The following is a 19,440-nucleotide window of genomic DNA, read 5'->3' as shown; positions in this document are numbered from 1 at the left end:
AAAACAACAACAAAAAAACACTAAAGGTATTTTGAGAACTTCAAGGAGGAACAGTAAAGTTTCAGATTTGCACTAAGTGAAAATTAGAAATGAGATTTGGATAAACACGTTGCATACGAGAAAGTCTAACAATTACACAACTTATGTTCAGCGTTAAGAATAAACAAAAAATGTCTTCATTGTCGATGCATGACAGCACGATATGGTGTCCCATACATACTTCATAATTGTATTGCCTAATGACCGTCAGCATAAACGCAAACATAATTATGTTTAAGCCTCAGGCCCAGAGACAAATGATTAAAGTCATAAGACAGGAGCCTCTGACTGCCACCATGTTGGCCGACGCACCTGAACAGGAACAGAAACAGATGTTAGGAGAACGTTTGTTCCCTTTGATCCAAAGTCTGCACCCTGACTTGGCTAGAAAGATCACTGGAATGTTACTGGAAATGGAAAATCCAGAATTATTACACATGCTGGAATTTAAGGATTCACTAGAGTCTAAGGTTTGTAGAACACATGATTAAATGGGAGTGTTAATGTACTCTTTTTTTTAACTTCACTAAACACTTATTATCATATGATACATGCACACTATTATTCAGATGGATTTTGCGTTTTCCACCTTCCCAGAGAAATTAATTAACGTAACATGTTATAAAAACAATGAACACAATAGTTTGTTCTTACTTTTTGAGTTTGAGTTTATGTCATGACGTCCGTCGTTGCCATTCAACGTCGATATCTGTGATTTTTTCGGAAATCTTTTCATCTGAAATTATTTGGCCAAATGAACCAACAGCCAAATTATCCTTGGGGTATATAGTTTTAAGATGATACCAATGATCCAACAAACATGTTCGCCAAGGATAAAATAAACAAGGGGTAATATGCAAATATTTTTTAGGATTGTGAAAACCATAATGCATGTAGAAATAATCTGACATGGCAAAAGGCTAAGAAAGTCAAGATCTACATATTGTCGTTTGACCAAATTTTAAGATAGGAATTAGTGCCCTAATTGCCAATTTTCTAACCATAGATAAGATTAAGAGTTGTAGGTAGAGAGAAACACAAAAGACATTTTCAGTATTACAAGTTGAAAAAAAGAAAAAAAAAACGGAATTATATACAATGTTGTAAAGTGACCGTTGTTGAAGAGGCACATAGATCCAATTGAGCGACTCTTTAGAACCACTCGTTTTATTCAATTGTTTTAAATAATTAAGAAGAAATGTAGTGTCTCTCCTATCATGGACAACAGGAAATTGCACATCCATGTTGATGAATGGTAGCTAAATTTTGTGAAACAAGAATATCTAAAACAACTAACACATGCACTTTAATATACTTGTTATTCCGGTCAGATATTAAAAATTTATTTTACACCAAGGCTAAGGTTTTCCGTTTGCTAAAAAATACACAGTATCCCACTTTAATTATGCATACTTGCAATTTTTGACAATATAAGTGCCTATTCGTGACCATTTTACCACACAATAAATGCTCAAATTTGCAATTTTCAAAGATTTTTGTTCATTTTACCAACAAAATAAGAATGATATTTTTATCAAGTAAAGCTTTTCATGTATTGCCAGAAAATTGTGTCTTCACGATGCCATGTAATTTCTTCTGGTCAAGGATGCCCTTTGGTAAAACGTGTAAAATTTACAGCATTTTTTTGAAAATTGTTTTATAGCTTTTATCCAGATAATATAATGGAGATAAGAAAATTTAAAAAAAAAATAGAACTCCGTCAGTGACTATATGTAAAACGAGGAAACTTTTTGAGTGTTTGTACCTGTATTCTCATGGTTTTATCTTGCCTGTGACGAAAGGTAGACATAGATATGCTAATGCAATGGCAAAACACTCTTTGTATAAAGCTTCAGTTGTCAAACAAGGACAAACCTCGATACTTTATATCATAAAGCAGATGTATTCGTTATCCTACTTTTCATGGTTCAGTGTATTTTTCTATACACCAAAATTAACTTTAAATAGATATATTTCATAGGTACGAGAAGCCGTTGGTTTACTGCACGTTCATCAAACAAAAGAAACCCAGGTAGGTACATATAAGGATTGGTAAGTTTTTTTTTCTGGGTACAACTGAAGAACTCTTTCTAAGTGACAATCTGATTGAAGATCGATTCTTAATTCAATATATTTAATGGAGGTAATGCAACGGGTCGAGAGGTGCTGGATGATTAAATACATTCATTTGTCATGTTTCCCACCTCTCATCGACTGCATTTGTACAGGAAAGAATGCGGTCATTGGATAATATTCTTCTTTTGATTTTAGTATGATTATTTTTATATTTATTACTTCTTTTGAAAATTGATAAAGCCGTGAAAATAAAATTATAAACAACATTGAATAAAGTATTGGCGTTTCTCAAGAAGGAACAGTTAAGTTTCAGTTTTGAACTTAGTGAAAAATAGAAATAAAATGTTTATGAAAAGAAATGAGAACTAGCAATTCTTACAATTTTCAGGGTCCCCTGACTGTTGAAATGTTTGCCGACGTCCCCCAACAGGAACAGAAACAGATATTAGGAGAACGTTTGTTCCCTCTGATCCAAAGTATGTACCCAAACCTGGCTGGAAAGATCACTGGAATGTTACTGGAAATGGAAAATCCAGAATTATTACACATGTTGGAATTCAAGGAGTCATTAGAGTTTAAGGTTTGTAGGACAAATGATTAAAGAGGCGTGTTCTCTGTTTTACTTCACTGTTCACTTACATTTATCACATAGTACACTACATTTCATATGGATTGGTTTTTCACCTTCCCGCCGAAATTAATTAACATACAATTCTATAAAAACATTAAAAACAAAAGCCATTTTGCTCACTTGACCCAAAAGGTCATTGTGAGCTTTTGCCATCACTTATCTTCCGCGTTGTCGTCCGTCGTCGTAGTTTGTAAACTTTGCGGAAAATCTTCTTCCTTTAAACTACGGAGCCAAATTGAACAAAGCAGCAACAATCATCCTTTTTGTATCTAGTTTACAAAATTTTTCCCATGATTCCGATGGTTAACCAACATGGCCTTCAAGGCTACAAAAACCAACAAAGAGTTAAAATGCCTAGGTATTGTCTAGTATTTTAAAAATAAATATAGGTAAAGACAATCTGACAGCAGAAAAAAATTCAGAATGTCAAAATCAACACATTTGATAAAAAATGTCAAACGACTTACTACAGGAGTTATTTCCCTTAAATGACAATTTTCACAATTTTAATTTTTTTTTGCCAATACTCTTCAAAATTATAAAAGGTAGAGACAAACTTTAAAGATCAAAACTGATTAGCAGGTTTAGATCTACGTATTTGTGTCGAAAAGCTGCAATTGTCATTCTACTTCTTATTATAGTTCGTTGTTGCCTTAAAAAAAGGATATTGAATAGATAGCGGCTGAAATATGACAAAAAATAATGAGCAATACAAGATCTCAAAAAGAGTCAGCAAAGCGACATGTTGTGAGTTGACTCCTTATTAATGCTACCCTTCTTTTTGTTTTTGGCTAAACCTACAGAAGATACAGCGAAACAGTTTGCAGGAACAATGACCTGCAAGACTGATCAGCACAGACGAAATTTTCACTAATCTCCTGTAAGGAGTTATTGCCCTTGAATAATGAATTTTACTCATCATTGTGTAATTTTGGCAACACTAAAGTAGATAGAAAGTAAACAGAAAAATGATCAGTATAACGATAAACAAAAACAGATATGTGACCGGAACTATATTCAATTATACATTGTTGGAAAGTAACCGTTGTTAAAGGTGCACAAAAATCCAGATGAGCGACGCGGACCCTTCATAGCCTCTTGTTTTCTTTTCAAAGGGTATTGTTACTCAAATGATATAAATAATAAAAAGGAAATGAAATGTCTTCTCAATGGACAACAGGAAATGATTGATCCATATGAGCTGAAGTATATTTGTTGCAACAGGAACATCTGAAACAACTACTTAATGCATTGTAATCTGTCAGTCTACAAAGAGTCAATACTTTTTATATTTATTTTTCACAAAGGCTATGCTTTTCTCTTTTTACTAAAGTTACCAATGTTCGTAGGTTGTAATACAGTATTTCCACATGATAAGAATGACATGTTTACCAAAACCAAAATTCTGTTGAAATTAAAGCTTTACTTGTATTATATAACAGTATGCCTTTAAGATACAATTAAATTGGTTCTGGTTAAGAATGTCATGTCGGTGCAAACAGGTTCAATTTGCTGTGTTTATAAAAAATAAAGTTTAATTTTTATTTAGATACTTTAATCATCTTAATGTAGATTTGAATATTACGGGAATTATTGAACCCCGTTATTGACTAAAATAAAGAGACGTTTTCAGTGTTTGTAGCTTCCTTTTTATTGTTTTTGTCATACATATGACGAATGTCACAAAATGTGAGACAAATGGATGCTAAAGCGGTGGCCAAAAAAAAGAAACTGTTTAATGCTTTATATTTTTTTATAATATAAGTCTTCAACATCATTCATGACTAAAATTAACTTTAATAACATATATGTTACAGGTACAAGAAGCCGTTGCTGTACTGCAAGCTCATCAAGCCAAAGAAAGTGCAACATCTTCCACAGAGGCATCACGATAAGAAGGGTGCCATGGAAACCAAGTTGGAGTAGATTCTAAGATTTGATGATTTGACAATTTATGTTTGTTTCTATGATTACATGCATTAACACTACAATCAGTTATTAAAATATTCAGATAATGCTCTAAGTATAAAACTAAACTTTACTCGCAAATGACCTCAGCTGACCTGTTGACCATGCATACTTGCCGAAATTACTTTTATATCTACAATGTTACATTATTTACATTGCAATTATGTCAACAATTGTTCACGTATCAACACTGCACAATCAATAAAAAATTGATTTATTTCTAATAATAATATTTCTAACCTTAACTGTTTAGTCCATTTTTGTTATATACTTTTGGCGTGGCTAGGTATTAATACATCCCTCCATTGTGTTATTGTGCTATGGTCATTTTTGTATTCTTGCCTTTCATTTTTGCTTTGTGTTCTTTGTCTATAGTATGTCTAAATGGCATTTTGTTTTTCTTTGTTGGAATAGTTATTTGTTTTCATAGTGATTAATATGATAACACAATGTTGACTACCTGTTTGGCTCACACATTGTTGTCAATATAATGGAATTCTATATGACTGTTATACAAGTGAGATGTTAAGCTAACTATAAAATCCACTATTTTCTACATAAGGAAATGCCTGTACCAACTCAGGAATATGACAGTTAATTTCCATTCGTTTAATTTTTTGATCTTGCTATTTGATAAAGGACTTTCCGTTTTGAATATTCCTTAGAGTTATTTTTTTTTGTTTTTGTTATTTTACTTTGTATAAAAAAAAGTAAAATCACAAAAAATACCGAACTCCGAGGAAAATTCAATCGGAAAGTCCCTACTCACATGGCAAAATCAAATGACAAAAAACACATCAAACGAATGGACAACAACTGTCATATTCCTGACTTGGTACAGGCATTTTTAAATGTAGAAAATGGTGGATTGAACCTGGTTTTATAACGCTAAACCTCTCACTTGTACGACAGTCTCGTCAAATTCCGTTATATTTACAACGATGCGTGAATAAAACAGACATTATAAATAAAATAGTCAAAATATGGGTACAGCAGTCATCACTGTGTTACGATATCAAAACAAACAATTATTTACAAAAAAAGCACAAAAGCATCTATCAAATTAAAAACCACATTCATATTCTTATGTGAAGCAAATCCCTTCCCATTCTAAAGTAGTGTCAAGTATATATTGTAGAAACTTCATTGGGATATATTTTCATGATGCTCATGACATCTATACAGAAAATGGTGTTTTGCACACATTTTCCCAAAGGACCAAGGAGGACAATAAAGTCAACGGAAAATCTAATCTTATAAAATTGAGAATGGAAATGGGAAATGTTAAAAGACACAACAACCCAACCAAAGATCAGAAAAATCTCAAGGCCGCCAATGGGTCTTCAACACAGCGAAAAAATCCAGCACCCGAAGCCGGGCTTCAGCTGGTCCCTCAACAAAACATGTTCTAGTTCAGTGAAAAAGGACGTCATACTAAACTCCGAAAGATATAAATGAACTAAAATTAAAAGAAAACATACAAGACTAACAAAGGCCAGAGGATCCTGACTTGAGGCATGCGCAAAAATGCAGCGGGGTTAAACATGTTTTGTGAGATCTCCACCTATACCTCTTGCCAATGTAGAATAAACAAACACACAGCAATTCGCACAGTAAAAATCAGTTGAAAGGAAACCGAGTCCGATGACAGAATAGTATGACTTTTTTTGTATACAAGTTTATATTTTCTGATGATATATGCATGTACAATTCATAACATACAAATTTTACTGTATGAATATTTTGAAGCGTCAATTCAGAAAGAATGAATTGCCTGTAGTTTACTAAATAAACTCATAAAATTAATCTTAAACATTTGTTAAACTTTTTAAAATTGCATTAAGCATGAGCAAACACGCCTTTTTAATTGCATTATTGTTATTGTTCTTTAATCAAGCTTTGTTATACGTTTAGTTCAGTTGTTCTGTTATTAATTGTTTGATACTTTGCTATTTAGATGCATGTTATCGTGTTTATACAACATAGGTTAATACCAATCATTGGAAAATAAACAGTGAATTGATGTTTATATTTTCGGTCCTTGTGCTATTGTGGATAGTTGTCGCATTCTCTATCATACCACTTATTCTTATTTTCATATTGTCAATATCATATGTAAAATGGAACAGTTTTTTTTCAATGAACCAACTTTGAGTTCTTTTTTATGAATTAGCTATGCCAGTTGAACTAATTTTAGAGGTAGATTAGCTCTCGTGGCCCTTTTTCGACAGAAGACAGAAGGTAGTAATTTGATTGGTTAGAAATCCCTATTTGGATGTCTGCTTAAAAGATATATCTTTTGAAAATTGGTAAGGCCGAATGGTTTTGGAATCAACACAATAAAATATGCTACTTTTGATATTTCATTGATATTTTTATCACATGTTTTCAATGTGAAATAATTTTTGCACCATCTATTTAATCATTCACATTATATCCACTAAGAAATGCTAGTTAGTTTTACAATAACAAATAACCTCACGTTATGTTTTATACATTGACTACTTCAATAATAACATCAAAGTTGAAAGAATTTGTCGTCTCAAACTTAAAAGGAATTATAATACACATGCAATTCGGTTTGTTTCATATCTTGACTTAGCCTTATAAAAATTACAGTGAAGGTGTTCGAGTGCTTAAGTTTGTTTGAAATTCATTAATAGATAGTACTACTTATAAGAGCTATGACACCAATGTTATTTTATTTGTTTCTGCTTAAAAAAGAAGTAATTCGTAAACCGTTTACTGTTCTGATTATCACAACATATCCAACGTTCAGGGTTAATTTTAAACAAGAACGACTTCGTGATACGCTTGCTATTTTGAACACGTAAATCATATTTCTTTTCGCATTTAAGATTTTCTATAAGATAGCTGATTAATTCACAGCGAAGACAGATACTAAATGAAACGTCTTGATCTGAACCAACTTCATGGTAAGAGGATAGTGAGTTTCTGATCATGGACTGCGCTAATAAGCGGTGCAATTTCCTATAATAGCTTTTATATTAAACTATTACTTTTTTATCAACCTAAAAAACTTTTAGAAACTGTTTTGAGATAACTTGAATCTTCAGAAATTCAAGTGTGCTGCATACTTCTTCGTTAATTACATTCATTTATAAGTTACTGCTTAAACGAATTCAATAAAAAGATTTGTTTCGCTCTGTTGTTCTGGTCAAAAGTAAAATAATAAAAAAAACCGAAACTAGGAGGAAAATTCAAAACGGAAAGTCCCTTATCAAATGGCAAAATCAAAAGCTCAAACTCATTAAAGGAATTGATAACAATTGTCATATTCCTGACTTATAACAGACATTTTCTTATGTAGAAAATGGTGGATTAAACCTGGTTTTATAACTAGCTAAACCTCTCATTTGTATGACAGTCGCATAGAATTCCATTATTTTGACAACAATATGTTAGCAAAAACAAACAGACATAATAGGTAGAAACGTAAAAAAAGGGCACAGCAGTCAACATTTTGTTATAATCTTAATCACTATGAAAACAAAAAAAATATGTCAACAAAGAAACACAAAAATGCATACAAACATAGCACATCAGCAAAAATGAAAGATAAGAATACAAAAATTTACCATAGCACGATAACACAATGACGAGATGTACAAGTACCGAGCCACGTCAACGGATATTACCAAAAATAGACTAAACAGTAAACAGTAATATTCACACTGACAAATAAAAGAATACTATAACACGTTACTAAGATGATAAAAAACGTCAGTACCCCAAATCTATACTTGTGAAGTTGATACGGAATATTTATCAACAAGGTCTTAATACCTTCCGATGAACTTTTTTTTAAAAAAGACGAGACTTTCTTTGACATACCCATGGTTCATCAACTTTCTGCTGATACACTGGTGACGTTTAACAAAGTCTAAGTAGCAGCTGCAAGCTCTTGAATACCGAATAAGTTGGGAAATATATATCCCATATGCAGGTGAAGTTATTATTGCTACTATGGTGGGGGAATTGATAATTTCAAGATTAAAACCGTCTCGTTTGTCATAGATGCTGGCATTGAGATGATCGCTTATGTCAAATTCGAGGTATAGGTCTCAAATGTGGCGGAGGAAGCCGTGTCTGTTGTTTCTTTAATTTCTAGTTCTGAGCATATATTAATAGAACCCAATTAGAAAATTTTGGATTGTTAATAGAAAGAACATCATCAATATATCTGAATGTGAAATTAAATGATCTTCTTGTTTCTGACAAGTGTCTGAAGGAACTCCGATTGATATGAAAATAAGAAGAGGTTGGCAAGAAGAGGTGCACAGCAAGTTCCGATAGGAATGCCGACAATTTGTTGAAAAAGTCTACCTTCAAATTCAACAAATATATACTGATCACTTGTTCTTCTGTGTAGCATGTTTTACCTTTTTGTTCACTTTTAATAAAATATGCCGTATGGTATCCCAAAGAAGTTTTTTTATAGCGTATACTACCATTTTATGTTAAAAAGCATTGTGGACTATTTATTTTAGATGATTTTGCAATTTCACATGGAGAACGATGTATACAGGGTTGAAAATCAAAATTATAATACCAATACACGAGTAAATAGTTTCACAGTATTTCTGAAGACCTCTTTCACTGCGGATAGAACTTTGTCAATCTAATGGACGATTCTTTCGTCGGACATGCATTTGAGCCGGCAATGTATCGTTGTTTGTTCGGAATTTTGTAAAGCTTAGGTATCAAATACAAACAAGTCAAGTCCTCCGATTTGCTGTTCAATGTAATGTTCATTGAAGCCATGAAGGACTTATGATTCGCCAAAATCTCATCCTTGTCAAATGATATGTTTTTGTATGTGGAATTACCTGAGTGCTCATTTATTCCTAATTCTTTTACAAGACACTCGTAGTAGTACAATTTACATACAAAGACAATATTATTTGAAGCTTTCTCTGCAGGAACAACGCGAAGAGATGATAGACATTTTACAGCCTGCAAAATGCGTAAAACGAACACAATATACTGGAAGGATAGAAAGCCTCAAATAGAAACAACACCGTGGCCAAAAGAAAAACGAGAATGAGACAATCAATTAACCTCAAAATACTACGCATGCACTAAAGCCTAGCTTAAGGAAGTCAGAATAATTGTTCTTTTCATTTTACCACTTATACTGTTATTTTGTCTTTTTCATTTACCATTGTGTACTCAGTTTTTTTTTATTCATGAGTTTGAATGCCCCACTGGTATCTTTCGGCTCTCTTTTATAAGTAGTCAGTCAACAAGTAGTTTTTATTTAGTCATGTTACATATCTGACTAGTCCTATTAAGTGGCTATTGTTACAGATTCGTTCCACGTCAAAGATTATGTCCCAAAATCAACTAAAATTCCCAATTTATACGATCTGTGCAAAGATATATCTTTTCCGTTTTTTCTTTCAATATAATCAAATCCTGATAATGTTTTCTATATCGCTCATTTAATATGCTACGCCCTTATTTGTAATCATCGTCTAATTTTGATTGTTTTTAAACGTTTAGAATATTTCATTGCCGATATTGTTGTTAATAACACCCCTTAACAGTGTTAAGTTAAAGTAATTCGCCAATCAAATGTCAATTACCATTGAACAATAATAATGTTTAAATTCTAATAGACGACTTTATCGGCAGTTTGTATTTTGTCCCTTTGATCTTACGGCCTAATATTTCTCTGTATCATGAACAGGACCTGTTTCTTTAAAATATTAGACAATGTCGTCACCTAGCAGTGCATCAACGTCACGAGTCATGTCCATCCGAACCAATTTGTCAATGGAATGCACGTGACTTCATTCATACAACCGAATTACTATCACAACTTTTTCTACGCTCAAAAATGATTTTATTTACTACTTCAACATATTGTTAAGACCAAATTGCCGATTAAAAGGATAATGGCTCACTTGATATTCTTGCTGATAAAGTCAGTATCAAAAATAAAAATGACATTATTCTTTATTTCTGCATTCATGCATTTTCTTGTACATTCCCCTTGTTAATGTTATTACGTCAATTTAGTCATGTGTTTCTGTTCATTTTAAAAACGGAAATGAATTAATCGTTCGTTAAAACAGTTGACTTCTTGGTTAAAAATATAAGGTAAGTGTTATTTTGTAGTTATAATATATATATTTTTTAACTATTGGCCTGAAAAACCAATCTTAATAATGAATACAGGAACTCTAAAGGCGTATCAAATTGAAAAGAAATATCGAACATAACTCATGCAGCAATAACATTTGTTTTCGGAAGGTGCCATATTCCAACATTCATGCAGCATATGAGAGGGTATGGATGGGATTTGCAGAATAGAGAATAATGGGCAAAAAGTGCAGAATAAAGGGCACGAAATATAAAGAATAGAGAAAAATAGGCCAAAAAATATTGAATAGAAAATAACGGGGTGCTAGAATATAAAGAATAGAGAATAATGGACAATCTTTATGAATAAAAAGAAAAATGGCTGATGAATTTAAAGAATACTGAATTGAAGCACACCCGTCATGCCCTTCATATGACTTATAAACGTACATACTATGAAAAAAATCTAAGCTTAATATATTTGAATATGATCTTATTTACATTTTTTGTACATAATATTCCATTTATAATCAAATAGAATATGTTAAGTATATCGTTTGTATTTTCTCACGTTTTATTTCGAATCAGTATAGGGATAATAAAACTTCCTTTTCATGACCTAAGTTGTGTTATGTGTACACTACTATCTTACACACAAATATCGTTTGTATTTATTTACTATTGAGGGACACTGCACCACAGTGATACATATTTCCTCTGTTACTTTACTTCTAATGTAAAAGAAAGTTAAATATAGATATATGAGTGTAACTGTCCATTCATGTATCAATAAACAGCCACAGTATATTTATCAATAGTTGAAAATTTGAAGAAAAAAAAAATGGCCGAAATGATGTAAAATTACATTCGATATGAATATCGTAAATGATTACAAGGTGTGTTTTCGTTAGATTATAATAAGTGATTTCCGTACAAGTATTTACTTTCCGGCTTGTACAGTACTTCACTTTTCATATTTATTGTATAAAAATAAGGAGATGTGTTATGATTGCCAATGAGACAACTTTCCACCAAGTTAAAATGTAGTGGATGTAAGCAATTATTGACAACCGTACGGCTTTCAACAATGAGAAAAATCCTTACCGTATAGACGGCTATTAAAGGTCCCGACTTGAAAAATATGAAACAACCAAATTAAAAAAAAAACTAATGGCTTAATTTATAACAAAACAATTTACGAAAAACAAAAGACAACCACTGAACTACAGGCTCCTGACTTGGGTTAGGCACATGAAGAATGTGGCAGGATGTAACATGTTTGTGGTCGCTCAACCCTCCCTCTAATCTGGGACAGTAGTGTAATTGCACGACATAAGAACAAAGTATAATATTCAGTTGAAAAAGGCTAAAATCATCAGATCGATACAAAGAAAAACATAGACAGGACGTGGTAGGGTATTTATCCATTCCTCATCCCAAACAACAAAAAGACACTAATTTAGGTAGTACAACAGGCAGAGGGTAAATAAATTTACGTGCAGTATCTTGAGAACTAGTCATACGATACTCTCCCAATTTGGTATTATATATTTAATTGACATTCAATTTTCATATTGACAATTTTCACTTTGGTCATCAAGAGATGTGGTCCTTGACTGGTTCACAAATTCATCTTCATGTTTTTTTTCAATAAAATTTTAAGAATCATTCAACAACCACTTTGAAATTTAAAAGAGTGCAATGGTCGGAGGGTAAATACTTTTAATGTACAATACCTTCAGACAATTAAATGCTATGTTCTACACTAAAATAATCTAGTTTAAGGATGAAAATATTTAGACAATCAGTTGAATATTATCTCAGTAGTCAACGTATATATTAATTAACCAAAAAGTTATTGCCATATATGGCAATTGTGTGTAATTAAGATTCATTGTTATTAGGAAGACACAAACACTGAGAGTATAAAATTAGTTTGATATAACATAAAGGTAGTTTGTCTAAAAAATTAATCTCTGACAGTATCGGTAAAAAAATGAATAAGAGCTGTTGCATTAAAAATGTGTATTAAATAAATAATCAAATTTGACATAAGATATTATGGAGTAATTGGATATAAATCATTATTTCAATTTGGCAATGGCATAAACTATACGAGATGCAGTTTATATCATGTTCATAATTGTATGGAAACCTGAAGACATTATATTACCAAAAGAACATAGAAATCCAAAGATTGGGCAACACGAATATCACGAAACTGCAGTAGTCTGGTGTTTTAGAAGGGAATGTTGCACCCGTAGCGTTGATTATAAAAAGAGCAAATCATGTTAAAAGTTTCATTCAAGTGATGTCAAAGAGGAGGAAAAAGTCATTGTTGCAAACTAACCGCGAAGTCTGAATTGCATTATTGTCCACAAATCATTATTCCTTTTATTTAATTTGAATAAGATAATTACAAGAATATTCTTTCACATCTAAAAAATCGAATTAAAAACAAAATAATAAAAAGAAAACAGCAGGATTCTATTCTTATGCCTCTTTTTTATGGTAGGAGTCTAAAAAACATGAAATTAATATGTATCTATGTAAATAAAGGCAACAGTAGTATACCGCTGTTCAATAGTCATAAATCGATTAAGCGAAAACAACACTAGTAACTGTTTTTATTCTACTGAAACGGTCATTTTAAACTGAACAACTCTTAAATGCCTGAATTTACCGCAAGGAAAAATATCAAGACCTTTTCCAGTTGTTCAGTACATGTTCAGTACACTGATTACCTCGAGCGACTAAGTATCGATCAGTACTGGTTCAGGTAATTTAGTAAAAACGCTTTGCGTTCGAATCATTAGAAATAAGTACGTTTTAGATCATGTAAGTTCATCGATAGAATTGTTGTCCAGTGGTGTTCAGTGCATCAAAATAATATACGGATTGCTTCCCTTTGGTAATCAGAGAGTCAATAAAAAGAAATCGAAAAAAAAAAAAAAAAAAAATGATGAATAATTAAATAAACACATATACTTTTTTCATTAGAGACATAATTGGCAACTGTATTGTATAATATATGTTTTTGTTTTAACATGTGTTTCGTTTTTATAAATTTATAAAAAATGATAACTGTCATAATATTCTTCTATAACCAAATGAAAATATAATATCTTTTAATATCACTAGTAGTAAGATTTCAGTCTGAAACGGTCATTTTGGTCTGATCAAGTCTGAATCGACTGAAATTACTGCTAGGGAAAAACGTTAAGACTTTTTAAGACTTTCAGACGCTGTTCCGATATGTCGTGTTCAGTCCGTTCATTCATGTCAGGATAAACAAGACAGAAGGCTCTAGCTGTTAAACAAGATATGTTAAGACGGTTTTAGACGAATTCAGACCAAGCATAAAAAGTAATGTTCAAAATTTTCAGATCGGGTTAAGATCCGTTTAGTGTGTCAGAATGATATTTGGAGTTACGCCCCTTCATGTGGATGATTCATTTTAATTACAAAAAAATTACAATATAAAAGCTAGAATGAAAAACATACATTTTTAATAATTAAACATAAAATCATTGGTTGACTTTAATTTCTGTTTGTCTTTCTTTAAGAGATAAGTGATTGATCTATATAAACTTTTGTTAATTTTGTTTTGTTGAGGAAATAAATTATTCGCCTATAACTGTTTATGATTTTATTTTATTTTTTATTTTCTGATGTTAATTTATGTATTTATCTACTTATTCTTTAAAAAGAAGTAATTGCAAATTTTAAATATAACATTAACAAAAGAGTGAAAACACCTTATAAATTTCATGCGTCTGAAGCACGTTTCTGGATTTAACTTCATCGGAAACGATCAACGTAAATACAAATATGTTTTATGTCAGCTAATAATTGATATCGTTAATTTCGTTATCTTTCGATACTTTCCTCTAAAACTTGATAATTACTTCGTGGCATTTAGTAATCATTCTCCGTGCGAGTTATTCTTTTTATATTTGGACAATCGTCTTTTTTTTTTTTTTTTTTATTTCGTAGTGATGCGTAGTCACCAAGGCCGCATCAGGGAACCATGTCTGCACTAGTATTCTGAAAACTGCACTTAGACCGTGACGAGACAATAAAACTATAAATAACATACCATCGGAAAGAAGAAGTTGTTGATGGGGGGTTTACAGATTAGAGAATGATGTGCAATAAATAAAAAAAATAGAGAAAATGGATAAAAAAAAAATAAAGAATAGAAAATAATAAGGTGCTTGAATATAAAGAATTGATAATAATAGACAAAAAGTTTAAAGAATAGAGAAAAACGGCATAAAAAATTAAAGAATACAGAAATGAAGGACCCCCTCCAGATCATAATAGAACATTTCGTTAAAATTATATATAACCTTATTTAAGTTCAACATCGAGTATATATCCTTGTAAATGCGTTAATCTTTTCTTTCATTTTAATAAAAATCTTACTTAATATAAAATATGTATTTATTTGTTTTTTCAAGTTGCACTATAACAAATAATTATTCTTCGTCATCTTCTTCCTCTAATAGTAATAAATGTATTCGTTATCTAATATTTTCTGCCAATAAAGATTGAGTTCGATAGCACGTGCCTATAATCAAAAGGTAATAAAATCAATGATCCTTAAAATATTAAAACCTTGGCAATAGACCCCTTTCGCATCGTGGTTACTCCAGATTGCTCCGAGGTTTATAATCACCCGGAAGTTTGTAGAAATCGAGGCTTAGGGTGTAAAAACAACTACAACGATAATCAACAAAATACTGCATTTTCATACTGTTTAAACGCACTGAATCAGAAGATAACCTAATTTTTCAACGACTTTAGTTACGTTCAGCATTATCTGGTAAGTTTATTTATTGGAAATAACTAACAAATCAATACGGTGAATGACAAATCGTTCGTGCATTCATTTGTTTACTTTTCGGCAGTACAACAACGTGTGTTTGTAAAAAGAAAGAGATTCAAATACGGTCAGATTAGACAACATAATGAAAATAAATCATGATTTTAAAGTATAAATATGTGCGTAACACTTGTCTTTCATGTTTGACTACTTACATTTTGTGCATAAACTGTTTATTTGGCACTAAGTAAAAAAGGGGGGTGTATCAACTCAAGTCATCATGCACATGATGTTTTGTTCTTCCGACCTATCTTACTTGCTGATTAAACTAGGGATATTTGATATACTTATTATTTATAGTTTAGAAGAGCACTTGCAGTTGATATAATAAAGGAAAAATGTGAAATAAATGCACATTGTCTACTCTATAACATTTGGTATAACAATTTAGGAGAAAAAAACATTTTTATTGTAGATAAACATGGCAACATCAGTCACTAAAAGATCAAGGGGAAAGCAGTGTAGTGTTTATGGATGTTTTAGTTTTGCTTTTCTGCAAAATGGTGTGCCATGAGGAATTCATTTGTTCCATATTCCAAAAGCTGTTCTTTCTGACAAGCATAAAAAAGACCGGTTGTGTAGTCTTATCAAGAGGCATGATGGACGTGATGGTTTTTCATTAAATAATAACACTGTTATTTGTGAAAATCATTTCAGAAGTGAAGATATCACTATCTCACTTGCAAGAAAGAGATGGTCTTTGAAGCCTGATGTGGACCCAACAGTGTTTGATTGGGCTAATTTAATGTCCAGAGAAAATCTCCAACAAAAAAAAAGATTACCCTTTGAAGTGATCACACCAACTAATACAGATTCTGGAGATGATCCTGAAGTACAACCTGAAACCCTTTACTGGTGTGAGCCAATCAAAGACAATGAGGTGATGAACATAATTTTAAGCTTTTCTTTTTTCAAGTTTTACTTTAACAAATTTAAACATAATTTAGATAGTAGTGTCTGTAATATAAGCAGATGATATATACATGTACGGTGTGAGCCAAGGCTCCGTGTTAAAGGCTGTATTTTTACCAGTAACCTATAATTGTAACAATTTTTTTTTTTAAATACATTGTGACTTGGATGGAGAGTTGTCGCATTGGCACTCACATCACATCTTTTTTTATTTATTATCACGATAATGAACATCAACATGATACAAAATAGATAAAGAACACAGAAATGATAAATGTTTACAAGTAATAACTAATAAGTTGTACATTTACTTGGTAACTTTCTGTAAGTTAGTAAGTAAATACTAACTTTTAATTATCTGTACAAGTACATTTTTGTAAATAATGATTGTTTTTTTTTTGTCAGGAAATGCTGCATACAAAACAAATAATTCTACAAATAGGACATGAATTTAACTTGCAATTTTTTTGGGGGGGGGGGGGGGGGGGGGGCACCCAATCCACTCATTATTTTCACTGAGCCTATAATTTGTTTTTTCATTTTTAGCTTGATTCAAAGAAAGAAGATGAAACTTGCATTTGAATACAAAAGCCAAATAGACAGAATGGTTGGATGATCAAATTGACTTTACAGTCCCTCATGCTGAACACAACTATAGCTTCACAATGAAAATGTTGGAAAAAAAGTTTGACTAGTCTAGATATTAAAGAAACGGTTGAACTACTGAAAACAAATATTTCATCCAAAAAAATTTCTGATTTGCAAGAGCAACTGGAATACTTTGAGAAAAAAAAAGATTCAGTTTGGACAAAATTAAAGATGACAATGATGCAATTGCATTCTATACTGGTTTTCCAAACTATGGAACATTTATGACTAGTTCATTTAAAGGATTGTTTGTTCCCCCTTAAGACATGTATCCAGTACTTACATTTTTCATACATGTACTTGTATCAAATGTAAATAAAAAGACCTTGTCACTAGAAGGATCACATACCATATAGCCCCAAATCCAGGTCTGTCTTTGCTTAGAATAGTACCTACTGATTCAACAGTCACATCTATACCTTGAGACTTTTCATATAGTATATATGCTTCTATGGCAAAAGACTCATTTTCTTTTCCATATGTTAATACCAAACTGTAAGGTTCACTATAAAACATAGTTTTTAGCAACCCATCTGGATTTTTTGAACATTTAATAATGCGACCAAAGTTTGAAGTAGTTGCTTTGAATTGGTGTAGTTTTTTCCAAAATATATTTTCAGATTGACCTCGGGTAATTTTTTCTGTATGTTTAATTTCATCATCACTAATTTTTTCCATTTTCAATAACAGATGTCACAAAGTTATCAATGAAGTTCTCATCTACTTCAATTTTGTCATCAATTTCCTTATTTTCTGATTTTCCATGAACTGTATCACTTATTGTACATGTACAAGTAGCATTTAATGATGTTTCAAGGGCAACATCTACACTCTCAATATGGTCAAAATAATCAGGTTCATCATGACACGCAGGAGGATCATGGTATAAGAAAAATGATGAGTTTGGAGCATGTTTTTCAAGGTCACTGTAAAGTTTACTTAAAGCAAATGTGTTAAGAGTACGGTCCTGTGGTGCTCGAGGGTCTTAAAGGTTCACAGTTTGTCTTTCTGATGTCGGTTACCAAATTGAACCTTTTTAACTTTCATTTCTTTCGGAGGTTTTGGTTTCACAGTTAAATTTCTTGGTACAATCCATCCATTTAGTTTTGATGTAAAGGATACCCTCTCAGTTCTTTGATGTAATCCTTTTTCATGAAAGTCATTCAATGCAAAAAGCAAACCTCCTAAATGGTTGCATTTTCCTGCTCCTTTTATACCTAGCCTGAAACAATACAAATAAAAAACATAGATACATGTCTTGTCGAAAAAAAGTAATATGTTTACTGATGTCTGGTATGAATTTTCATACAAAAGCATACATATATACATGTACATGTTGATGGAATACTGTAGCACTTTTTTCAGTATATTTTTTTTTCCATGTTATTTTTTTAAATGTATTGAACATGTCCAATCAGGGTAGCAAACATTGGATCTGCAACCGATACATACAAGATGTGTAGTTATTAATTGTACCTATGTACAATGAGTGTTTATACATATTTATGAAAAATGCACACTCTTTAGTCATACATTGGATTGTTTAATTGCATCCAGTGGACAATATTTCAGGAATTTTTAGATTGAGTAAGTTATGTTTGAATCTACAAATATAGCTAAGCAGTACTACGTGCAAAAATATTTGAATGATTTTCTTGTTACTTGCAAGAAATAAAATATGTTCACCAGAAGCAAAAAAAAAAAAACTACTCATCTGGACCGTATTAAGGGGACAACAATTTAACTCCTTTACAGTCACAATGTTTACACTTGTTGGAAACAGAAATTATTCAGAAAAAGGCATTTGAGAGGAGTTTTATTACCACAATGATTCTGAACATCATCTGTTTCATTGATGCCACAACTTTGGATTTTACCCACACATTTTCGAATCCCCGAGCAATTTCATAAGTCTTAATATGTCCTTTTTTAAAAAATTGATAAGATTTCATTTTCTTGACTCATGACTCCCTCTTCATATTTTGTGTTCGCACAACCAAATACTCATACAGTTGGTGAAAGTTAAGGGGACGAAACATTCGTAAATATGTTTCCCACTGTCTACCTCTTGCTGTCAAATTTAGTTCATTAAAACTAATTTTCGTTAATGTTTCTAACTGAAGAAATGGGTCTACAGCAGTAGTACCGTCGGAGTTTTCATTCACACTTT

General features: G+C 31.7%; 1 protein-coding gene and 1 pseudogene across 1 annotated transcript in view; both read left to right on the top strand.

The window, feature by feature from the left end:
* Positions 1-19,440, top strand: part of LOC127723848 (uncharacterized) — a 373,964-nt gene that overhangs the window by 160,573 nt on the left and 193,951 nt on the right. The gene's annotated exons all lie outside the window — the stretch shown is intronic.
* LOC127723143 (polyadenylate-binding protein 4-like) overlaps positions 10,807-19,440 on the top strand; it is a 59,118-nt pseudogene continuing 50,484 nt past the window's right edge.

This window comes from Mytilus californianus, unplaced genomic scaffold (genome assembly GCF_021869535.1).
Source record: "Mytilus californianus isolate M0D057914Y unplaced genomic scaffold, xbMytCali1.0.p SCAF_13, whole genome shotgun sequence".
Lineage (NCBI taxonomy): Eukaryota > Metazoa > Mollusca > Bivalvia > Mytilida > Mytilidae > Mytilus > Mytilus californianus.
Note: the sequence above shows the minus strand (reverse complement) of the source record. Positions and strands in the feature narration are given on the sequence as shown.